Source organism: Erinaceus europaeus, chromosome 6 (genome assembly GCF_950295315.1).
Source record: "Erinaceus europaeus chromosome 6, mEriEur2.1, whole genome shotgun sequence".
NCBI classification, from domain to species: domain Eukaryota; kingdom Metazoa; phylum Chordata; class Mammalia; order Eulipotyphla; family Erinaceidae; genus Erinaceus; species Erinaceus europaeus.
In genome coordinates this window covers 60593274-60606745 of record NC_080167.1, presented here as the reverse complement: position 1 = coordinate 60606745, position 13472 = coordinate 60593274, and the positions used below count along the sequence as shown (strand labels likewise).

General features: G+C 44.0%; 1 protein-coding gene across 17 annotated transcripts in view; it reads right to left on the bottom strand.

The window, feature by feature from the left end:
* Positions 1-13472, bottom strand: part of KIAA1217 (KIAA1217 ortholog) — a 362069-nt gene that overhangs the window by 332841 nt on the left and 15756 nt on the right. The window lies entirely within an intron of this gene.

Sequence of the window (13472 nt, the reverse complement as noted above, 5' to 3'; positions counted from 1 at the left end):
GGGGCTCAGTGCCTGCGCCATGAATCCACTGCTTCTGGCGGCCATCTTTTTCCATTTGTTGCTGTAATTATTGTTGCTGTTGGATAGGACAGAGAGAAATTGAGAGAGGTGAGGAAGAGAGAGAGGGAGCTTAAGATAGATACCTGCAGACCTGCTTCACTGCATGTGAAGCAACCCATCTGCAGAAGGAGATCCAGGGGGCTCAAACCGGGATCCTTGCACCGGTCCTTGTGCTTCATACTATGTGCACTTAACCTAGTGCAGCACTGTCTGGCCCCCTCTTTGTCTTGCTTTTAAAATCAAGAAGCAGCCCCACGGCAATGGGCTAATGGCACCATAGAGAAACTCAGTCACAGTGGGTTCAGAGTTTGGTATTTTCAAAGAGGTGTACCCTTGGTATGGTGGGGACTGTGCTTTGTACTTTTTTTTTTTATATCATGCCTGAATGCTTATGGTGAGGGTTTCATAATAAATAGCTGCTGGATTGAGTTAATGCAAGAAAACATCTGCAGGAAGAAAGATGAATAGTGGCAAAAAAGGGAGTGTGATGAGTAAGGAGAGGAAGGACCATCTCTCCAGGCACTTAGCCCTGTGGATTCTGCATACACGTGCCGGATGCATCCGACAGGTCTATTTCGGATTCCTCAGTACCAAACTTGCCCTCTCTGTTGATGGCAGTGTTCTCCAGGTTTTGCTGACTGCCACCTCTCAGGTGTCTCCTGCCACCACACAGCTGTCCTGTGCTTCCTGGCTCCCTGCTACTCTCCCACCTGCTCCCATACTCTCTCCCAGGTAGGCCTTCCAGTAGAGGCTTCTCTCCATTTTATTTTTATTTTTGGAGAGCCCTTAGTAGAGCAGTGTCCTCAAAATGTGTTCTCTTGCTCTTCCACAGCACTAATTAAAATGAAAACTAATGCGGAGGTTGGTGTCACCCAATTAAACATGGATCACAAACCATGTGTCACGAAGGATCCTCATTTAAGATTCTTGGTCTCTGTTTCTGGATCCTGGCTCAGCATCAACAAAAAGTTTCTTTTGCAACTAAAACTGTAAACCCCGGGCTGACTCTTGGTTCCTGAATCCCTGGCACAGGATGACTACGATGCCATTATCCACAGCTTCTGAAATGCACTTCCTCCACACTTTGAGTCACAGTTCAAGGTAGCAGGTTTTAGGGAGCTATTTCCAGGCTCCCTCCTTCAACTGGTCTCTTGAGTAGCATCAGTTGTTAAATACTAGGTGACTTTTTGTTTTGAACTACTGTTTTCCCTCAGCCCCACATCTGTTTGTTTGTTTGTTCGTTCGTTTATTTGCTCCCAGGGTTATCGCTGGGTCTCAGTGCTGGCACTATAAATCCATTGCTCCTGGTGGCCATTTTTTCCATTTTTGTTGGACAGGACAGAGAGAAATTGAGAGAGGAGGAGGAGATAGAGAGAAAGAGAGAAAAATACCTGCAGATCTGCTTCGCCTCTTGTGAAGTGTCCTCCCTGCTGATGGGGAGCCAGGGGCTCGAACCCAGACCCTTGAATGGGTCCTTGTACTTAGTACTATGTGTATTTAACCTGGTATGCCACAGCCCGACACCCCCAGGCCTGCATTGAGATCAGAATCATTTTGTATTGCATTCTGGTTTGTGCTTAAACATGTCCAACATGACTAGGAGTTTCCAAGAACAAGAACTTCTTTATAATGATTATCTTCATCCTATCACATCCCTTCTTAATTCTTAAGAAGCCCCCAACACGAAACTCATTTCACACACTCAGACACTCACACAAATTCGCCAGCTTCGTGTAGTTCTGTTCTGATTCCACAGCCTTTGGAGCTGTGACTCTGGCAATAGTAATGTTTTCTCAAGTCTTATCTTCGGCACTTAGTCACCACTCTTTATGCCACTGCTCTTTGCTACCAACTTCGTATTTATTCCACATACATTGTATTAGATTTAGTAGTCTCTGAGAAGTTGTTTCCTCTTCTCTTATGGTTAGGTGATAAATTGACCTTACACCCACATTCAGTCATAGCACAAACAGCTAAGTGGTTTCTGCTAGGAAATATGGCTATTCTCCTGTGTGTTTTCTTTTGGATTAAATAAATTAACAGAGCCAAAGAGGAAATGCTTAGCTGGATCTATTCCCTTCATTATAAATTATAAACTTTGTGCTTGTGTACTTATTAATTTATAAGACATATGCAAGCCTTTAAGACCTAAATCTTCTATCATCTTCATATCCAGACCATGACCATGATCTGTGCTCTTTGCTCACTGAAAGTTGATGATGTCAGTGGCACAAATGCCCATGCATTTCGAATTCTGCCCGTCAGGGTTGCGACAGACAAAAAATCTGATTCCTTTGAGTCTTCATACAGGAGAGGGGCACTATATATATATTCCTCACAGGAGATTCTGTGAGATCTACAGCATGAGAGCTGACCTGGCATGTTAGTTCTACAGCCCTACAACTGGAATAATAAAAAAGAAATCCTAAAGCTGCTATTGCAGATAGATATAAATACATGTTAATATATTCACATTACATATAAAAAGTGACTGCTGCTTTTGCACAGCTAGGTCTAAAGTGCTACAGATAACAAAGTTGCTGAAGCCCTGCATTATACTTGGGAGCCTTGATATAAGAAAACTGGGGCTTCCTTTCTTTATTTTTAACTTTTAAATTTTTTAAATTTAATTTAATTTTTATTTTTCCCCTTTTGTTGCCTCTGTTGTTTATCATTTTGTTGTTATTATTGTTGATGGATAGGACAGACAGAAATGGAGAGAGGAGGGGAAGACAGAGAGGGGGAGAGAAAGATTAACACCTGTGAAGCGACTCCCCTGCAGGTGGGGAGCTGGGGGCTTAAAACCGGGATCCTTAAACGGGTCCTTGTGCTTCGCACCATGTGTGCTTAACCTGCTGCGCTACCGTCGGGCCCCCTGGACTTGCTTTCTTAAACTAGATTCTACCACCAAAATCTGGAGAAACCAAACATTCCAGTATCTTCTAGAGCCAAGATGATACAATAGATGAAAGTGACAGGACATTCTAGGTTAATATGTTTAACAGCTTATGCATGGCTCATGAGTAGTCTCTCTCTCTTTTTCTCTCTTCCTCTCTCTCCCTCTCTCTCTCTCTCATCTCTCTGTCATGGAGACAGAGTTAAATGACACCATCACAAGACACAAATAGCCTGAATCATTAAGTCACTACAAGCACAGTGTTCTGGCTGCTCAATTAGGTATGTGAGAAATGAAATGTTTAGGTGGATATCCCCAAACACACACACCAATCCACAGGGACCATATCGCAGCATAATCAAGACACTCCTGAAAGGAACACATCAGTTCTGACGAACAGCCTCTCACCACTCCCCTCTTATCATTCACTTCTGAATGGGGCCAACTTGCTACTGAAAACTAGGGTGCAGAAGGGTGGGATGGGCAAAGGCAGCCTGCACCCTTGTCTCTGGTCTGTGACATCAAGTACCCCCCTGCACAAACACCCCGGACTTGTGTGGCATTAGTCATCTGTGACACGCACAGCTCAGCTCTTAAAATCAAAGCCCTCTGGAGACTGGATGAGTGTGACGTGGTAACCACTGCATCCTCTGGTCTGTTAGGCCCGCTATACATCCAGAGAGCTCTGCCTGCAGAAGGTGAGGTCAAGGTCGTGCAGTGAGAGCTCACAGGCTTTCCTCCCGCAGCTGTACTTGTCCCATACGTGCTGAGTATGCCCCGGGCCTCCACAAAGCCACACTAGGAATCCTACACACTTCCTTGCTTTATTCAAAATGGAATTCTATTTCTTCTTGTAGGCTAATACCTTTACTTGGTTTTACCTCATCAACTTGAGGAAGTGTTTTGCTTCTTGAGAATGGAACACAATGAAGACTTATCTTGCATCCCGGGAGATGGCACAGTGGATAAAGTGTTGGACTAGCAAGGGTGAGGTCCTGAGTTCAATCCCAGACACCACATATGCCAGATCGATGCTTTGGTTCTCTCTCTTGCTCTTTCTCAGTAATTGATCAATAAATTTTTTTAAACTAACACTTTTTTATTTTCTATCTTTGGGTAAAGGTCCTTTTTGTTTTGTTTGATTTTGTAATTACTGCCACCAGCATTATCGCTGGGACTCAGTGCCAACCCAGTGCTCTCAGGGGCCATTCTCCCCCCTTTTTTTCTTTCCATTTTTATTAGATAGGACAGATAGAAATTAAAAGGGTGAGGTGGACAAAGAGAGAGACACCTGCCCACAGATACCAGTGGAAATGCTCCAATTCACTCATCATCAGAGAAATGCAAGTTAAAACAGTAAGGGCTTGGGAGTCTGGCGGTAGCGTAGTGGGTTAAGCACATGTGGCGCAAAGCTCAAGGACCAGCATAAAAATATAGGTTCGAACCCCTGACTCCCCACCTGCAGGGGAGTCACTTCACAAGCCGTGAAGCAGGTCTGCAGGTGTCTTTCTCTCCCCCTCTCTGTCTTCCCCTCCTCTCTCCATTTTCTCTCTGTCCTATCTAATAACGACGACATCAATAACAACAACAATAATAACAACAACAACAATAATGACAAAAGCAACAAAAGGGAAAATAAAAAAAAACTATTAGGGCTTGACCCGAGCAGTGCCATCTTGCCCCCACCCCCACCCCAGCACCCCAGTGACCCTGCCAGTATCAGTCAGTTCCAGGAAAGTTCACGCCCCACTAGAGTCCCAGTACACTTAAGAAAGAAGAAGTCGGGAGTATAGATTTCTCTGAAAAGAAGGTGTGGAGGGTCAAAACGGAGAGTCCTAAAATTAATTAGAGTTCTAAAATTAACTGCCTATATAAGCTTCTGTACCCTGCTTACTTGCAGGAGTTGTGGTTTTTGCCTTTATACCCAGCTGTGCAACAGGGGCTGCTGCTGCTCTCTGAACAGCACTTTGCCGGAGAGGCAGTCCCCGCCGGGCCCAGCCGGGTAATAAAGCCTCTCATAACTAGACTGTGGTCTCGAGTTGTCTTCCTTGCTTAGATGCCACAACAAAACCACATGGAGACTCCACCTCACAACTGTGAGAATGGGCTCCAGCAGTAAAACATGAGAAGATAAGAGTTGGAGAAGATATGGAGAGAGGAACTCTACTACGCCGATGGTGGGAGAACAACTCAGCACAATCATTATGGAGAATCCTTAAACAAATTTAAATGCAAATGCCATAAGGCCCAGCAATACCTCTACTAGGCATATACCCAAAAGATGTAATCACACTGATTCCAAGGGACATATGCATCCCCATGTTTATAGAGTCTTTATTCACAATAGCAAAAACTTGGAAACAACCAAAATGCCCTTCGACAGATGACTGGATAAAAAAGTTATGGATCAGGGCACCATTTGTAAAAACACTGTGGTGAAGGGGAGGGTGGCCATTGGGCTTCCCGGCACAGCGGGGGGGGGGGGGCGTGGGGGGGGGATGGGGTACAGTCTTTTGGTGGTGGGAGTGGTGTTTATGTACAATCCTATTAAAGTGTAAACATAAACCACTATTTAATTAATATGAAAGGGACAAATTGATCATATGTCTAGAACTTCTTAAAACACAGACTGAGTCATTTTAATACATAGGCTGTCTTTGATATGTTGTCTCTCCCAAAAGCCTAGAACAGGAAGAACAGAAGCAACCGGTAGCACAGCTATATACAGGATGCTGGGTATTATACCCCAAACCCTAACAAAGGGATTTTCCAAAGTTAACCCTAACAGCAAATAATGTGACGATAACAATAACTATCCATTGTCTTTTTGAACCCTACGACAACAAGAACTTCACATTTCCACTACAGAGCCTATATTTCCCCCAGTCCTCGAACCTTAGGGTGGGGCCCACTTTTCTGCATGCTGCTCTCAATTCAAATCAAATAATATTGCATCCGTGGATCACAACCTAATCAACGCAACGAGTGCCACCCCAGCATGCTTCACGTCAGACTGTGACGAGAGACGTCAGGTGTGGAATGACAACCCTTCAGCTTTATCACTCGGGTGAGAGCTTTCCTTTCATAGTATACTCTAATTCCATTCCAGGTGGTCCACTCCCCAATAAAGTCCCCAAACCTAGATATAGTCCAGGTCCCCTGAGACAGAGCATAGGTTCACCCGTGCCCATAAACTAGGGGAAAAATATATACCTGAAAGCAGAAGTACACAAGAGCATGCAGGGAATACCCCCAACACTTCATCTGCACTATTCCAGTCTTTAGGTCCATGATTGTTCAACAATTTGTTTGGCTTTGTATGTTAACTCTCTTTTCAGTCACCAGGTTCCGGATGCCAACAAGATGCTGACCAGACTTCCCTGGACAGACGACCCCATCAATGTGTACTGGAGCTCCACTTCCTCAGAGACCCACCCTACTAGGGAAAGAGAGAGGCAGACTGGGAGTATGGACCGACCGGTCAACGCCCATGTCCAGCGGGGAAGCAATTACAGAAGCCAAACCTTCCACTCTCTGCAACCCACAATGCCCCTGGATCCATACTCCCAGAGAGAGAGAGAATGGGAAGGCTATCAGGGGAGGGGATGGGATATGGAGATCGGGTTATGGGAATTGTGCGGAATTGTACCCCTCTTATTCTATGGTTTTGTTAATGTCTCCTTTCTTAAATAAAAAAATAAAATAAATATAAGAAAATCTAAATAAAATATATTTCAAAAAAAGTTATGGATATATATACACAACAGAGTATTATTCAGCAATAAAAATAAAGATGATACTGTATCTTTTGGGATACAGTGGATGGAACTGGAGAAGATGACGCTCAGTGAAGCAAGGAAGGAGGACAACTCCAGAATGGCTTCACTCAGATGTAGAATACAGAGTATACACATGTGAAGAAAAAACAACTCAACCTGTATCTGTAACAGTGGGAGAACTGTAGTGGCTATCTGTATGGGGGGTGGGGATGGGGATGCAAACCTTTGGTGACGAGAGTAGTGGAGAAAAAAAGACTATATTAAACAGCATTACTGCATAAAGCTCTTTTAAAAATGCATAACAGAAGGAGGAGGAGGAGGAAGAGAAGAAAGAGAGAGACTTGGAGGGACTCAGGCGGTAGCACAGCAGGTTAAGCGCACATGGTGCAAAGTGCAAGGATCCCGGTTCGAGCCTCCGGCTCCCCATCTGAAGGGGGGGTCGCTTCACAAGCGGTGAAGTAGGTCTACAGGTGTCTATCTTTCTCTCCCCCTCTCTGTCTTCCCCTCCTGTCTCCATTTCTCTCTGTCCTATCCAACAATAATGACATCTGTAACAACAACAATAATAACCACCACAACAATAAAACAACCAGGGTAACAAAAGGGAAAAAATAGCCTCCAGGAGCAGTGGATTTGTGGTGCAGGCACTGAGGCCCAGAAATAACCCTGGAGGGGAAAAAAAAAAAGAAAGGAAGGAAGGAAGGAAGGAAGGAAGGAAGGAAGGAAGAAAAAGAAAGAAAGAAAGGAAAGAAGGAAGGAAGAAAGAAAAAGAAAGGAAGGAAGGAAGGAAGGAAGGAAGGAAGGAAGGAAGAAAGAAAGAAAGAAAGAAAGAAAGAAAGAAAGAAAGAAAGAAAGAAAGAAAGAAAGAAAGAAAGAGAGGCACTTGCAAACCTGCTTCACCACTCTTGGTGCGTCCTCTCTGTAGGCAGGAAGTGGGGCCTTGAACCCAGGTCCTTGCACGTGATAACCTGTGCACTTAACTGGGTACACTACAGCCTGGCCCCATGTCCATGGTTCTTAACTAAATCAAACAAATACCCCCAGGAGAGGGGGTGGCCACAAAAAGAGGGGGTACTACTGATTCTAACCCTAAGTGACCAGACAGACCCAAATTCCGTAGAATTGTTTGCCGATGAAGCAAGTTTTTCAGAGGTGTTTTTTTTTTTTTTAATAGAATAAACTGGAACTGGGGTGTTTATGAATAAACATACTGAAGATGTTTTCCTTCTTTTTATTTTCACAGTTGGCAGCACAGTTACATCTCAAAGCCAGATACATTTGGCTACAGCAGACAATGGTGAGGGTTGCCAAACTAACCGGGCACTCGGAAACCAATTCCAGTGTGTTCTCCACACAGACATGAAGGAGAGGTTGGCTGATGAGGGGGAACCAAGAAGGCTGGTGGGGAAGTGTGTGGGGAGGAGCCTGGGGGGGGGGGCGGGGAATTAACCAGCAGCACAGCTCTGGCCTGGGGGGGAAGGAGCTGGACAAAAGGCCTTGTGCACGAGAGGAGACCATTTCAGACAGGTTCAATGTCACCCTCTTTGCCTTCCACAAAGTGCATGTGAAAGATCAAAGCACTTTTATGTGTCTCTTACTCTCTGTGTAGAGTGGAAGAACGCACTAAACTTTTTTTTTTTAAACACACTAAACTTTTAAGTTAATGCATTTTTTTTTTCCTAAGGTTAGGCCACATTTTGACAGAACATACATACACTAACCCGAACTATAAAGCAGGCACTCTATGCCTCAGTACAAAGAGAGATTCTTGTGGCTGGCTGAAAAAAGACTGAAACACTGTTTTCAGAATGTTGCTGTGACTGGGAATGTAAAGGTGATTTCTGTAAGCAAGGGTCAGCTGGATCCATGTTCCTCGATGCAGCAGCAAGGAATGAACCCAGAGCCACACACCCATTGATACCACTGATTCCAAACTGAGGGGCCTTGTGGTGATACAGCTGGTTGAGCGCACATGATATAACATGCAAGGACATGGGTTCAAGTCCCTGGTCCCCACCTGCAGGGAGAAAGCTTCATGAATGATGAAGCAGTAGTGGAACTGTCTCTACCTCTCCCTTCTCTATTTCACTGTGTCTCTGCCCAATAAGTAATAAATAGTAAGTAAAAACAAAGAAAAGAACTCAAGGATCGAACCTGGGAGTTCTGGCATGCAAATTTTGCACGCTACCACTGCACATCTCAACATGTAGTATGTTGGCCTTACATTTTCAACTTTAAATAAAATATTACACATAGATATCACAAAGAGCTATGTCATAAACTATATTACTAATTATTTATATAGATAAACATATATAATTATATATGATATATATTTAGAAGTTTATAATAATTATATTTATATAGTTAAATATAAATAATTATATATAAAAACTAATTATATACCAACATACAGATAAATGACACAAAGTATGTATTATAATTATATAATTTTATATAAATTATATGAATATAATTAGATCATGTAAATTATAGAATAAAATTACATGAATTATGTGTGACTGAAATATATCTGTAAATATATCATGTACATTAAAGTAAATATTAAAGTAAATATCTATAGTATCCCTGCTTGTACACATAAAGGTGTTTTTGAAAATCTCATATTTTTAAAAGGTTTATTAACATGAGCGAGAGAAAAAAAGAGTGGGAGAGAGAAAGAGAGAGGGAGAGAGAGAAACCATCACTTTGGCATATGCCATGGTGGGGGACTGTCAGGAACACCAGCTGTGTCACCTCTTGGGGGGGACCCCATTTTCAAAAAATTATTATTTTTTAATATTTATTTATTCCCTTTTGTTGCCCTATTATTGTTGTTGTTATTGATGTCCTTGTTGTTGGATAGGACAGACAGAAATGGAGAGAGGAGGGGAAGACAGAGAGGAGGAGAGAAAGAGAGACACCTGCAGACCTGCTTCACAGCTTGTGAAGCGACCCCCCTTCAGGTGGGGAGCCGGGGGCTCGAACCGGGATCCTTATGCCTGTCCTTGCACTTAACCAGCTACACTACTGCCTGACACCCCCAATTTTTTTTTAATACAAAGCCAGGACCTCCCACATGCATGGTTTTCACTACTCTGGGCTTTTTCATTCAGATCAAGAGACAGAGAGAAGAGAGATCACAGAACCTGGCATCCTCCTGTGCCATGGTGCCTCCCTCCTGTCCAGAGCGTGAACCACTCCATCCATACACCACACTAGGAAGGTCTATTATTACAGCCACCAGAAGAGCATGTGATATTCAGAACCTCTGCATCTGTGTGTGGAGAGGTGCACCAGACTCCTGTTGTTTGAATTCCTCCTTTGGAGGCCATGGAATTCTTCATGCAAAGGAAACCCTAACACTCTATAGTCAGAAGGACAGAGAGGGACAATGGGCTTGTAGAAGAAGAGGTGAGGAGAGGGACAATGGGTAGAAGGAGAAAGGAATGGAGCGGAAATAAGACGAAGTGCTGTCCACAGAGACTTCGTAAATCACTGCTGAAGATTATCTCTGATGTCCACGGTGCTGAAGATGCTTCCCCTGGAGCACAGAAGAAATATATGTACATACACTCATGTGGCCAAACCAGTGGCCTTTGAGATGAGAATTCACAAGAATCCATCCCAAGTCACCTAGCAGAGTGACAGGAGACAAGTGAGCCTCAGTGAGGACTATGAGAGAGAGATGTCCTTGACAGAAGAGATGTCAGTGTGAGGTCACCATGTCACATTCACCTCCTCTGACCAGACACCAAACACCCCGCCCACTCTTCTGGCTGTATTCAGACTCCCTGAGTAAGAGTTTTAGCCAAAGCCTCCACTGGGATAGTGGTTGCAGCAGTTATGACATCACTAATAATAATGACAATAACAGAGGCCAGGTGGTGGCGAAACTGGTTAAGTAAACACATTACCATGTGCAAGGACCCAGGTTCAAGCCCCTGCTCACAAGCAGTGAGGCAGTCACTTAAGGTGTCTCTCCCCACCCTCTGTCATACCCACCCCCTTCTCAGTTTCTCTCTGTCCTACCAAATGAAAGAAAAAAAAGGGGGGGAGTCGGGCGGTAGCGCTGCGGGTTAAGCACATGTGGCACAAAGCACAAGCCCCAGGTTCCCAACCTGCAGGAGAGTCGCTTCACAGGCAGTGAAGCAAGTCTGCAGGTGTCTATCTTTCTCTCCCCCTCTCTGTCTTCCCCTTCTCTCTCCATTTCTCTCTGTCCTATCCAACAACGACGAAAATAATAATAACCACAACAATAAAAAACAAGGGCAACAAAAGGGAATAAATTAATTAAATAATTTTTTCTAAAAAGAAACTAATTTAAAAAAATGATGGGCAGGAACTGGATTTTATGTGTAGGCACCAAGCCCCATTGATAACCCCTGGTAGCAATAAAATAATAGTGATAACAATGGGGGGGATAATAGTGACTAACATTTTTGACATGCAAGATATACCATTTCATACTGATTTCCATATTTCAACTTGAATATATATATATATATATATATATATATATATATATATAGAGAGAGAGAGAGAGAGAGAGAGCGCTAATACTCTATATTCTCCTTCCTTGGTCAAATCATCTAGTTTTAGCCTCCTTCAGCTGAGCCCCTGTACCCACACACCCATAGTCCCTCCACAAATTGCCCTCACCCACATACATTCCATACTACATAGTCAACACACTTCAACTCATAGAACGACAGAATAAAGGAGGCTTCTGAGCCTTCTCAGCCTTATCTGAGTTCACACTCCTGCCTTTCCAAATGCAAATCACACCTTTGCAACCCTTCTGTCTTCCAGGTCCCTTCCATCAGGATGACGTGGATTAAATATGGTGCCCCGCAAAGGTATTTCCTGCATATATCTGGCATGAAGAAGACCTTCCTTTCTTAATTACTAAAGAGTAAATGGGGAGAGAAACCTATCCACTACTTCAGTGGGTAGCCACACTAGCATCAGGAGAAAACAGGAAGTCTTTACTATTTGCTAATTTCATCTTCAAACAAAAATACATTTAAAATACAATGAAAAGTCATGCAAAAAAAATAGGGGGTGAGAGATAGTTTTCAAGCACGTTATGAGAGGGACCTCTGAGGATGGAGAAGAACAGGAGGAGTGCATGTGCTCTGACACGCAGGAGGCCCTGGCTTCGAACCCTGGCACCACACACCGTAGAAGGCTCTGGAAGGGGAGTCAGGCTGTAGCGCAGAGGGTTAAGCGCAGGTGGCGCAAAGCACAAGGACCGGCATAAGGATCCCGGTTTGAACCCCGGCTCCCCACCTGCAGGGGAGTCGCTTCACAGGCGGTGAAGCAGGTCTGCAGGTGTCTATCTTTCTCTCCTCCTCTCTGTCTTCCCCTCCTCTCTCCATTCCTCTCTGTCCTATCCAACAATGACAACAACAATAATAACTACAACAATAAAACAACAAGGGCAACAAAAGGGAATAAATAAAATAAATATAAAAAAAAAGAAGGCTCTGGAAGAAGTCCATGGATGGTGCAATGGTGTAGTGGTATCTCTCCCCTCTCCCTATCTGTCTTTCTTACTTCTCTAAGAAAATGTCCTGGAAAGGTACTGCACATGGGTAAAGCCTTGAGTTCATGCTCCAGCACGGCATAAGTAAACAGTAAGCAAATGAATATTGTAGCAGCAGAGGAAGCAGTTCACAAGGAACAGGAAGAGCATAGGACTTGTATGCCTGAGGGCCCATTTGATTCCTGACACTGCATGTACCAAAGGAAAACTGGTTTCTTTCCCCCTCTCTCTCTCTCTCTCTCTCTCCTCTTCTCCTCTGCCTCATGTTTTATAAGTGAAATAAAGCTTTTTAAAAATCTTTTTTTTTAAATAAAAAAGTAGGGAGTATCCACTATGTATATTTGGAATGAAGAAGGCCCTCCATTCCTTTTTTTTTTTTTTCCTTCAGGGGCTCGGTGCCTGTACTATGGTATACACTGCTCCTGGAGGCTATTTTTTCCCATTTTTGTTGCCCTTGTTGTTTATCATTTTGTTGTTATTATTATTGCTGTCATTGCTGTCACTGTTGTTGGGTAGGACAGAGAGAAATCCAGAGAGGAAGACAGACACCTGCTTCACCGCTTGTGAAGTGACTCCCCTGCAGGTGGAGAGCCCGGGACTCGAACCGGGATCCTTATGCCGATCCTTGCGCTTCGGGTCATGTGCGCTTAACCTGCTGCTCTACCAGCCGACCCCTGGCCCTCCATTCTTAACTACTAAAGAGTAAATGTACTCAGCCCTATATCAACCAGGATCTGGTTTATTTTCTCCTCTTCTGGGTCTACTGCCTTCTGACAACATAAACAGGAAGGACACAAACTAGCTATTAAGTACTAGTCACCTTTCTAGACATTCTGATCAAACTTTCATAGTAGAGAAAGCTGAACTTAAGAAACAAAATGTGACTGAAGTACAAGTGCAGATTCAAATCTCTCAGACTGATGCCAACCCCCAGTCCCATGACTGAGCAAGAGCCAAGTGGGTTACAGACGTCAGCTGCGTGACCAGCTGGCAGGACAGAGAAGGTCTCTCCACCTGGAGCGTCAGAATCCATAACCGCCGGCCCCCTCCCCCCTCATGCAGGCTGCTAAGTGCTCTCTGCTCCTTCTACTTCTCCATCCTCAAAGGTCAAGCTGATATAGTGCACCTGCAAGGTCCACAGAGGAGGCCTCCCAGCCCCCAGGGACCCCAAATCTGGTCTGCAGACCAG